Raw genomic sequence first — 11,139 nt, 5'->3', positions numbered from 1 at the left:
ATTATTTTACGACTATAAAATTAAAATTCTGACCCCAAAAAAATTTTTTGAAGGGAAATAAAATCGAAAAAAAAAACAAAAATGTGAAACAATATAATATTTTAGCTAAAAAAATTTGATGATATTCAATCAAAAAAGAAGTAAACAAAATTTTCCGACAAATAAACATCTAGAGGAATCATTACTCTGTGATAGTTCCTTAGTACGTAGTAATTTTGAAAGAAATGGGAAAAAACGAAAAAATGGCAATCACAGGAAAATCGAACACATACCTATATATACGCCATATCTGGCTAAAAAAAAGATAGGCATGGGTAGCCAGATCATCTAGAAACACTTTCCAACACTATAAAAATATAAGTTTTGCGACACTACTTGCCAATTCCTTACGGTAACATGACTAAGCAAAAAAATGCAAAACAAATAAAAAGGGTCACTCGCGGAAAAATGGCTAACATTCTAATATACGGCATTTCAGAAAAAAAAAAAAAAAATTCAGCCACGTGCTAGACAAACCATCAAGGCACATTTTCCGACAAATAAACATCTAAATGAATCATTACTCTGTGATAGTTCCTTAGTACGTAGTAATTTTGAAAGAAATGGGAAAAAATGAAAAAATGGCAATCACAGGAAAATTGAACACATACCTATATATACGCCATATCTGGCTAAAAAAAAAGATAGGCATGGGTAGCCAGATCATCTAGAAACACTTTCCAACACTATAAAATTATAAGTTTTGCGACACTACTTGCCAATTCCTTACGGTAACATTACTAAGCAAAAAAAATGCAAAACAAATAAAAAGGGGCACTCGCGGAAAAATGGCTATTCTAATATACGGCATTTCAGAAAAAAAAAAATTTCAGCCACGTGCTAGGCAAACCATCAAGGCACATTTTCCGACAAATAGACATATAAATGAATCATTACTCTGTGATAGTTCCTTAGTACGTAGTAATTTTGAAAGAAATGGGAAAAAACGAAAAAATGGCAATCACAGGAAATTCGAACACATACTTATATATACGCCATATCTGGCTAAAAAAAAAATAGGCATGGGTAGCCAGATCATCTAGAAACACTTTCCAACACTATAAAAATATAAGTTTTGCGACACTACTTGCCAATTCCTTACGGTAACATGACTAAGCAAAAAAATGCAAAACAAATAAAAAGGGCACTCGCGGAAAAATGCCCAACATTCTAATATACGGCATCTCAGATAAAAAAAAAAAGACATGCACGTGTTAGCCCAACCATCAAGGCACACTTTCTAACACATAAACATGAAAAAAATCAATAACATACGGCAATTCCTTACTACGTAGTAAATTTTTACAAATATTGAAAAAAAAAAACAGAAATTGGCAACCGCAGTTAAATACCCAATATACCAATAACTACGTCGTATCTGACAAAAACAAAGTCACGCATGGGTAGCCAGATCATCTAGACACACTTTCCAACACTAAAAAAGCAAAAGTTTTACGACACTATTTGGCAATATCTTACGGAAAAATGACTTGGCAAAAAAAATGAAAAAAAATGAAAAAGGGGCACTCGCGGTAAAATGCCCAACATTCTAATATACGGCATATCAGATAAAAAAAAAGACATGCACGTGTTAGTCCAACCATCAAGGCACACTTTCTAACACATAAACAAAAAAAAAATGAATAATATACGGCAATTCCTTACTACGTAAAAATTTTTACAAATATTGAAAAAAAAAAAATTGGCAACCGCAGTTAAATACCCAATACACCAATAACTACGTCGTATCTGACAAAAACAAAGTCACACATGGGTAGCCAGATCATCTAGACACACTTTCAACACTAAACAAGCAAAAGTTTTACGACACTATTTGGCAATATCTTACGGAAAAATGACTTGGCAAACAAATGAAAAAAAATGAAAAAGGGGCACTCGCGGTAAAATGGTCCTCGTGGTGATGAATGACATTTTAACTAAAAAAAAAATCATGCACATGGTAGCCAAACAATCCACCAAGACTTTCCACAACTGATAACCTATACAAGTTGCACCATTCTACGACAATTTCATAATACGTAATAACTTTGATAATTATGCAAATTACCTTAGAAGGGTAAACTCGGTTGCGCTCGACCCCGACGCGTCTCAGAAATCGGGGAAGGAGTACAGATACAGCAATGCACATCTGGACACTACTAGAGCGTGTAGGGGAGACACCTCCTGCAGGTCGATCACCCACAAATTCAGTCACGGGGGTGAGTCACGTGAGAAAAACCTCTTTTTTTTTGACGCTCGGGGTCGCGTACGACCCACCGTACCTATCCAGGGATACACTCTTTACAAAACTAAGTATATTCTATATAAATTACAACACTTTGAAAAGAATTTACATAATAACAAAATAAGGATAAATTAAGACCAAAATTTTACGATCTGAAAATTATTTAAACACTTGACTTTAAAAGTTAATTCTGAATAAACCTTAGACTAAGACAAAAGAAATACTGCAATGAAAACTATACAGAAGCTTGAAATTAAATCTGAATAATACAATATTCAAGTTTAATACTTAATGAAAATAGATAATCAGGTCACAATACAAAATCTAACCTTCCTCCAGTGTCATTTATAAAACTTTACACAATGCCAACACTCACCCCAATACAATGAACTCAAAATCACCGTTTCGTCTTATGTATCTTTTCGACACACGATTTTCTATGGGGCACAGAGTCACTTAGGAGAGGACACACTAAACATACTGAACACTTTCAAAAATAAGAAACTGGGTTGCGTGCAAGAGGGAGAGAGGTAAAGAGATAACAATCTTAAGGCTGATAATCTTTATCTCTATGTGTAACCTTGGTGTCACCTTTTATATAAAACCTAACTGTTTCTAGAAATTTCCCAATGAACTGGGAAGCGTGGTGGGCTAAGCAAAAGGCCAGAGTTGCAGAGTATAGCTCTCCCAAACGCTACTCACTCCACACCAGACGGTTCTATCCCTAGGTCCTTTGCGACGTCTCTAAAGCACGTTGTACAGAAGTTTTTAAAGCACATGTTACTGAGCGTTCTCTCTCAAACATGACGCAATACCTCATAAAATATAAAAGAACATTACCTAAGCCCTTGTTCATATTGTGTATGATCAAATAAAATTCTCAAACAGATTACGTAAGATTTAGTAACAAAATTACATGAAATTAAAGTTAATTCTTAAAAAATGACGTAAATTTACATATGCTAACTCGAATAAGAAATACAATGAAATTCACGACGAAAGTCTTACGTAATTTACATAAAATATTTACATCTACATGAGAGGAGCTCATTTTAGGAGCTAGCTATTCATCTCTTCAATGCACAAGTAAAATATAGATAAAATAATTAATAAACTACTGTATTTACTCTACACTACACCAGCTTCGTAAGAATATATATATATAAATATATATATATATATATATATATATATATATATATATATATATATATATATATATATATATATATATATATATATATATATATATATATATATATATATATATATATATATATATATATATATATATATATACTCAGTGTATATGGGTGTGTTTGTTTGTTCGTTTGTGTGTGGAACAGAAAAGACCGCCGTTGGAAACTGAACTTCGCAATGTACAATTTCAGGACCCCGTCTAGGGAAGAGGACGTTGGTGTATTTTTAAATTAGAATAGCTGAAAGATACAAATTACTACAAGATAAGATTTGAGTGGAATTAAAAGAACTGGGGAATATTACATAGAATTAAAAGAGTGTCATATATTTTACTTCATAGAACATGAAAGTGGGTATTCTTATTGTTGCAAATCATGCAGATAACAGAAGAATTGTGTAGTATCCTTAATAGAATTCCATGATTGATTATCTAACAAAATAAATATTACAAAATGATCATTCAAACGTATCCACCAACAACATCAAATACAAAGGAAAATAAAGAAACTTTTTTTTCTATGATCTAGAGTTATCTTAAAAAAAAAAACATAAGACTCTAGATGAATTTGTTTTGGGTGACTTCCATGTAAAGTAGGTAGAAAGAAGAGAAGAGAATCAACTGTAAGTAAATTTGGAGTTTGGAAAAGAGAAATCATAGGAGACATGATTTTAAAATTTACTGAAAGAAAATTAATCAAATATAGAAAAAAAAAGAAATGAAATAGATTTTATTTTCTGTGAAAAGTTAATTTTGTTAAAGATCTAAGACTATTAAACAAATGCTCAAGCCACTATAGAAGTGCGAGAAGTAAAACTGGTCTAGATTGTACCAACCGTGTGTCACACGATCGTACATATTTCATTTTGTGTATATACTATGCTTGTATCTTCGCTCTTCCCTCGCACTAAAAAGAACCTGAATAAACATGCCTGTTTTTCTCACCGGTAATGGTGTCGATTTTGAATATGAAATTTCCTGTTGCATTTGGCTTTTGTATATAAAGTAGAGTGTTCTATGATAAACTCAATTGCTTTCATCCTGTCTTTGAGTCACAACCTTCTCTCGACCTGTCACATTGGTGACCCCGGAAATCGACTCACTCCTCCCACCTTCCACCCCCCCCCCTTGCCCCTCCATTGTCGGTATTATGGCGGACTCTACGGAAGTTAATGCTGCGGCTCCCCAATTGAAACTTTCATCATTCGCCAGCGGAGAGGCGCTTGCTTGGTTTCAGCGCGCAGAAGTCCAGTTTCGCATCAAGGGCATGACTCACTCAACCACCAAAGCAGATTATGTTCTCGCGATGATACCCGAGGACACCTTTCTGGAGATATCCGACTGGCTTTGTGAACAAGGAGACACCTTAATAGCGTATGACTCCTTCAAAACATACCTTCTACAGCAGTACTCGCCGTCCCCAGCCGCCCGTATAGCAAAGCTTTTTCAGCTCTCACAAACAACCGTTGGGGGGACCAAAGGGCTTCGCTCACCCTCAGGGAAATGACCAGTATCGCTCGCCTGCAACCTGCTGCAGACGGTTCTCCTCGTGAGGTGAACCTACTTCGTGCCCTTTGGATACGCTGTTTACCCGGACCTATACTCACTGCCATATACGATGTCGATAGTTTACCCATAAAGGACTTAATGACCAAAGCCGACGCCCTTATGGACAGCCACTTCAAGACTTATTCACTGTCAACCGAAGCTGACATGAATGCCGTAGGACATACACGCCTAACCCGTGACGTGCCGAAGCGGCGATAAAGCCACCCACCACCCACCGCTTGCTCGCGCTCCAACCAATGACTTCTACAGCCACTTACTACCTCCCATCCACCGCAGATTTGCTACTATCACTTCAGATTAGGGGAAACCGCGAATAAATGTGCCAAGGATTGTCAGTGGCCAAAAAAACGTGTAAGTAGGCCATCGCTCGTGACGGTGGCCTCCTGTGTTTCTAATCTTTTCTTTTTACATGATGCAGGAATGGGCGTGCGATTTTTGGTAGACACGGGTGCTTGTCGTTCTCTTTTGCCAAGGGAACTCTTCATGACACGACGTAGTCTGTCTACATCTGCCGACGTCCGCTTGGTAGCTGCCAACGGATCTGCGATACCCACCTACAGTTACGAGAACCTCACATTATCGTTTGGAAACGGTAAATTTAATTGGAAGTTTGTCGTTGCTGACGTCACGCTGCCAATCCTCGGTGCAGATTTCCTCTCTCATTTCCACCTTCTGGTCGATGTTGCCGACCAACGATTGGTCAACGCAAACTCGTACTTGACGACACCTCTTCAACCTGCCCCTTCCAACCTCGTTCTCCACATCAGCGCACCCACGGATGCCTACGCCCACTTCCTCACATCGTACCCGGAAGTTTTCCGTCCAGAACCTCGCCAAACGCCCATGGCTCCTACCAAGCATGGTATTTATCACCCTATTAAGACGACAGGACCCCCAGTCTTCGCAAAATTCAGATATCTGGCACCGAAACGATTGGCACTCGCCAAACAGACGTTCGCCGAAATGGAGGAAATGGGCCTTTGCCAAAAGGCCTCCAGCCTATGGCCATCACCCTTACACATTGTTCTGAAGAAAGACGGCTCCCTGCGTCCGTGTGGGGATTGCAGGCGCCTGAACATGCAAACAGAACCGGATCACTACCCACACCCAAACATTGCCAATGTGACCTCCTACCTGTACAAAGCGAAGGTTTACTCTACGCTCGACCTCCTGAAGGGGTATTATCAGGTGCCTCTGAACCCTGAAGACATCCCCAAGACCGCCATCACCACTCCGTTTGGTACATATACCTTCATTTACTCCTGTTTTGGCCTTCGTAATGCTGGGACCACGTTTCAACGTCTCATGGAGTTCATCTTAGGGGACCTCCCCTTCTGAGTATGATATGTGGATGATATACTTGTGTTCTCCTCCTCAAAAGAGGAATACCCGAGTCACCTGCGCATCGGGCTCGACCGCCTGCAATAAAACGTCCTTGTAGTCCGGTACGACAAGTGTACCTTTGGCGCCAACAAAGTGTCGTTCTTAGGGCACCGCATCACTCCTGAAGGAGTGCATCCCCTCCCTGAGAAGGTAGCAGCCGTTCAGAATTTCCCTGCGCCCTCGACCGTCAAAGCTCTGCAGGAATTCTTGGGCATGATCAACTGTTATCACTGTTTTCTGCCAGCCTTTGCCGCCACTCCTGCTCCCCTCTACGCCTCCCTCAAGGGCAAGACAAAGGACCTGAAGTGGGGTCCCCTTCAAGAAGCGGCCTTCTGCAATGCAAAGAAGGCTCTATCAACCGCTGCGGCTCTTACTCTTCCTATCCCACATGCCCCTCTCCTTCTCTCCACCGAGGCCAGCGATGTCGCTATTGGTACAGTACTTGAGCAGGTGGTCAATGGCTCGCCCCGCCCATTGGCCTTCTTCAGCAGAAAACTGTCCAAGGCAAAATCTGGTTATTCTACCTTCGATCGCGAATTGCTGGCGGTGCACTTAGCTGTCCGTCACTTTCGCCATTTCTTAGAAGGTACGCCCTTTGTCATTTGCACAAACCATATGCCTCTGGTGCACGCCTTCACTCAACAGCCTGGCGCCTGGTCCGCCTGTCAACGCCGAAATCTCTCCGCCGTGGCTGAATACAATTGCACCCTTCAATACGTCCCTGGGAAAATGAATCCCGCTGCCGATGCCCTGTCAAGAAACACGTTGGCTGCCGTTCAACTGGGATTGGATTACAACACCCTGGCTGAAGCCCAACAACAGGATCCAGAGTATCAAGCATATAGGACATCCTGCACGTCTGTCCGTTGGAAAGACTTCCCCCTCTAAGACTCCAACACCACCCTCCTCTGTGACATCAGTACTGATAGACCGCGACCTTGGATTCCTGCTCCCATGCACCGGCAGGTGTTTGATTTCATTCACAGTCTTTCACATCCCTCGTGCTGTTCTACTGCACAGCTGCTGAAGACAAAGTTCATTTGGTACGGCATTTCTAAGAATGCTAAGGATTGGGTCCGTGCCTGTACTTCTTGCTAAACTCCCAAAGTACATTGACACACGGATTCAGGAGTAGGCACCTTTCCTCAACCTCAGCGTCCTTTCGCACACATTCACGTCAACGTTGTAGGCCCCCTACCCACATCACAAGGACATCGTTACCTGTTTACCATTATCGACCGCTCCACTCGTTGACCTGATGCCATTCCCATGGAAACTGCAATGTCCGCCTCATATACATCTGCCTTACTCTCAGGATGGATTGCAAGATTTGGTATCCTTGAGCATATTACTTCTGATAGGGGTACCACTTTCACCTCTCAATTGTAGACATCATCAGCAAATCTCCTGGGCATCACTCTACATCGGACAACTGCCTACAACCCCGCTGCCAATGGAATTGTTGAACGTTTTCATCGCACCCTCAAAGCAGCGTTGATGTCCCACTGCAAGGATTACAACTGGTTTACTCAGCTTCCCTGGGCCCTCCTGGGACTAAGGACCGCTCCTAAAGACGCCATCGACGTCTCGGCAGTTGAAATAGCGTATGGCGACCCGTTAGTCATCCCTGCTAGAATTTTTCCTTCTGCATCCTCCTCGGACGATCTCCAGCGCATCCGTCACGTCGTGGGAAAATTTACTCCATGCTGCCAGACTTACAAGCCCCCAGCGAAGCGTCACATACCGATAGACTTGCACTCTGCAACGCACGTCTTCCTGCGCAACGACACTAGCAAGCCACCGCTAATGACCCCTTACACGGGCCCATAGTTTGTAATCCGACGCAGTCCGAAAGCATTCCTACTAAACATTCGTGGCAAAGAAGACTGGGCCTCCATTGATCGTCTAAAACCTGCTTATCTCCTGCCAGATGACCCGCCTACACCATTTTACATTCACGTGGTTTCAGGTGCCGATGCTGATGATCCTTCTGACGCCTTCCCAGTTGAACAGCAGCCTGCAACAACTATCCTTGCAGACACTCCTGTGACCTACAAAATTGTTTCCAGTGGAACAATGAACTTTAAAAGTGGACACCACCAACACATCCTGGGGATCCTGGTGCTGAACTCAAAGCATCAACACGAGCTTTTGTTAAAAAGTCAGCTTTGGAATGCCCATTTGCATCATCTGGGGAAATAGTAAAGAAAGCACTCTCAAGCTGTGAAAATTCAGATGTTCCCTTACCAAATATAAACACTCCAGTTGGAAGCACCAATCGCGCCAGAGAAGGACAACGTCCAAAACACGATGAAGATACCAGTTTTGAATTAAACAGAGATCATGTTCCCCAGGACTTTCTTCAAGCTGATCTATTTGAAAATGAGCAACGGCATCTCATATTTGCAATGCCTATTCAGTTGCAACACATGTCCAAGTCTAAAACTTGGTACGTGGACTGCACTTTTAAACTTGTTTGTTGTTCAACTTTTAAATGTCCACAGTTTTATAAAGAAGGATGAAATTTTGAAACAGGTTCTATTGTGCTTTGTCCTAATGTCAAAAAGAAAGAAAAAGGACTACGTAGCTGTCCTAAAAAAAATCACTGAGTGAACACCAACATCAGTTTGTAAGGTTGTAGATTTTGAGAAAGCACTATGGTTGGCAGTGCGAGTGTGCCTTCCCGAGGCTTCCATTCATGGCTGCTGGTTTCACTGGGCTCAAGCAGTGTACCGAAGAGTAAAAACACTAGGTCTACAAAATGCCCATATTAATCATCTCGCTGTAAGAAAATTTATTGAGCAGTTAATGGCGCTGCCAAACTTACCTCCATCACATATAGAGCCAGATTTTCGCCATATCACTAGCCAGCCACTTCCTGGTCAACGATTAAAAGATCTCATTACTTACTATAATAAAATATGGATCAGGAATGAGATGCATCCTCCACATTCTTGGAGCTGTTACAAAAGCCCTGTTCGGACTAACAACGATGTAAAAGGGTGGCACCATGCGATTAACAGAGTAGCAAAAACCAATTCAATTAACATGTACTTCTTAGTTAGTATTCTCTATGATGAAGCCAGTAGAATTCCCATCATTTTAAAACTAGTTAAACAAAAGAAAATGCACAGATACCAAAGGAAGCATGGTCAAAAAGCAAATTGCCCTTTAAGATCTCTGGATGAAATATGAGAAATTCATATCAACATCAGACTTTCTAAACCACTGTGCCGAACTGATGGATCATGTAGATGAATAAGAATGTATCAACAATGTAGCATGCTGAATTCTATTGCTTGACAACTTTTGATTATTGTATGCAATTTTAATATGTTTATTATTATTGTATGGTTTTGTGTTTATGGTTGTGTTGTTTGGATAAAATATGACAACAAACATTGTATTAACAATGTGTAATTTCAATATGTTTATGGTTTTGTGTTTTATATCCTTATGTGTTCTTATTTCCTTACTTGGTATATGGTACATAGCAGCCTTGTTTGGTGCATACAAGCCAAAGTAGTGGTACTTAAGAGCCAGTACATAGCAGCCCAAAAATGGTACATATAAGCAAAACAAGTGGTACGTAGGAGCCGGTACATAGCAGCCGACGGTACATAGCAGCTAGCATTCCACACACACGAGCACACGTACACACATATATATGTACATTTATATATACACACACACACACACACACACACACACACATATATATATATATATATATATATATATATATATATATATATATATATATATATATGATATGGCTCCTGTTCTCTGGGTACCCAAAATATATTATATGATTATGATATGGCTCTTTGGTCTAGGCACCAAGAAAAATATATTATACTATGACTCGTGACTGGGAACCAAACATAAGATTATATATACTATGACTGGCAAGTCGATCAACCTCTCAAATTCCAAAATCCCTTGTTTGCTTTTACGTTGACACTGTTGCACTTTGAAATAATAATACCCTAGTTATGAGACCGTTAAATAACTACCAGCAGCAATATACAAAACACTGAATATTCAAAGGTCTCTTAAGCGCACCCAAAACTAAACTGGGTAATTACTCTTTAGTATCATTAAACTGTATTTAACTCTCTCTGTGGTTCTTAACATGAATTGAGCTGAATCTGGTTCCAAATAATGATGATTGGAATAATACACTCTTTACAAAAATGAATATATTCTATATAGATTAAAACACTTTGAAAAGAATTTACCTAAATTTAAGTCACAGGAAAATATTAAGTCTGAAAATTACTTAGAATAACACAAAAAGGTTACGACCTGAAATTATATAAGAACTTGACTTGAACTATTATATCTGTATAAACCTTAGTCTAAGAATTAAAATAATGCAATGAAAATTATACAAAAAATCGAAATAAATCTGATAAAACAATGTTCAAGTTTGACACTTAATGAATAATATATAACCTAATCACGTAACAAAACTATCTTCCTTACAGGGCCGTTTACAAAAACGTTATACAATGCCAACACTCACCTTATTACAATGAATTAAAAAATCACCTTTTAGTCTTGCGTGACACACGAATTGCTTTGGGACACAGAGTCACTTAGGAGAGGACACACTAATGTACTGAACACTTTCGACCAAATAACACTGGATTACTTGTGGGAGAGAGAGGGAGAGGGGAAGGCTACTGTTCTAATTAGATCT

The 11,139-nt window shown here is 39.9% G+C and overlaps 1 pseudogene; it reads left to right on the top strand.

Annotated features, from left to right (window-relative positions):
- LOC137626291 (uncharacterized) overlaps positions 1-9,629 on the top strand; it is a 26,061-nt pseudogene extending 16,432 nt beyond the window's left edge.
- Positions 9,630-11,139: the final 1,510 nt, after the last annotated feature.

Source organism: Palaemon carinicauda, chromosome 33 (assembly GCF_036898095.1).
Source record: "Palaemon carinicauda isolate YSFRI2023 chromosome 33, ASM3689809v2, whole genome shotgun sequence".
Lineage (NCBI taxonomy): Eukaryota > Metazoa > Arthropoda > Malacostraca > Decapoda > Palaemonidae > Palaemon > Palaemon carinicauda.
Note: the sequence above shows the minus strand (reverse complement) of the source record. Positions and strands in the feature narration are given on the sequence as shown.